The sequence below is a fragment of the Fukomys damarensis genome, unplaced genomic scaffold (genome assembly GCF_012274545.1).
Source record: "Fukomys damarensis isolate Sample0158 unplaced genomic scaffold, DMR_v1.0_HiC HiC_scaffold_37, whole genome shotgun sequence".
Lineage (NCBI taxonomy): Eukaryota > Metazoa > Chordata > Mammalia > Rodentia > Bathyergidae > Fukomys > Fukomys damarensis.
The window spans coordinates 69,085,862-69,086,062 of record NW_022900949.1 but is presented as its reverse complement, the minus strand read 5'-3'; positions in this window follow the sequence as shown (position 1 = coordinate 69,086,062).

The following is a 201-nucleotide window of genomic DNA, read 5'->3' as shown; positions in this document are numbered from 1 at the left end:
TTTACTCCTGGAGCGTGAACAGCCAAGAGGCCTTCACGATGCTGGGCTCAGCAGCTCAGCGAGGCTCCAGGAGCTTGTCCGATAGCGAGAGTCACCCAGGAAGGAACACACCAGGCAAGTTGGCTAATAGACCTTTATTAGTCTGGCCAGACGGCACTCCCCAAGCCAAGTAGCTCAGAGAGGCGGCCAGCTAAGAAACAG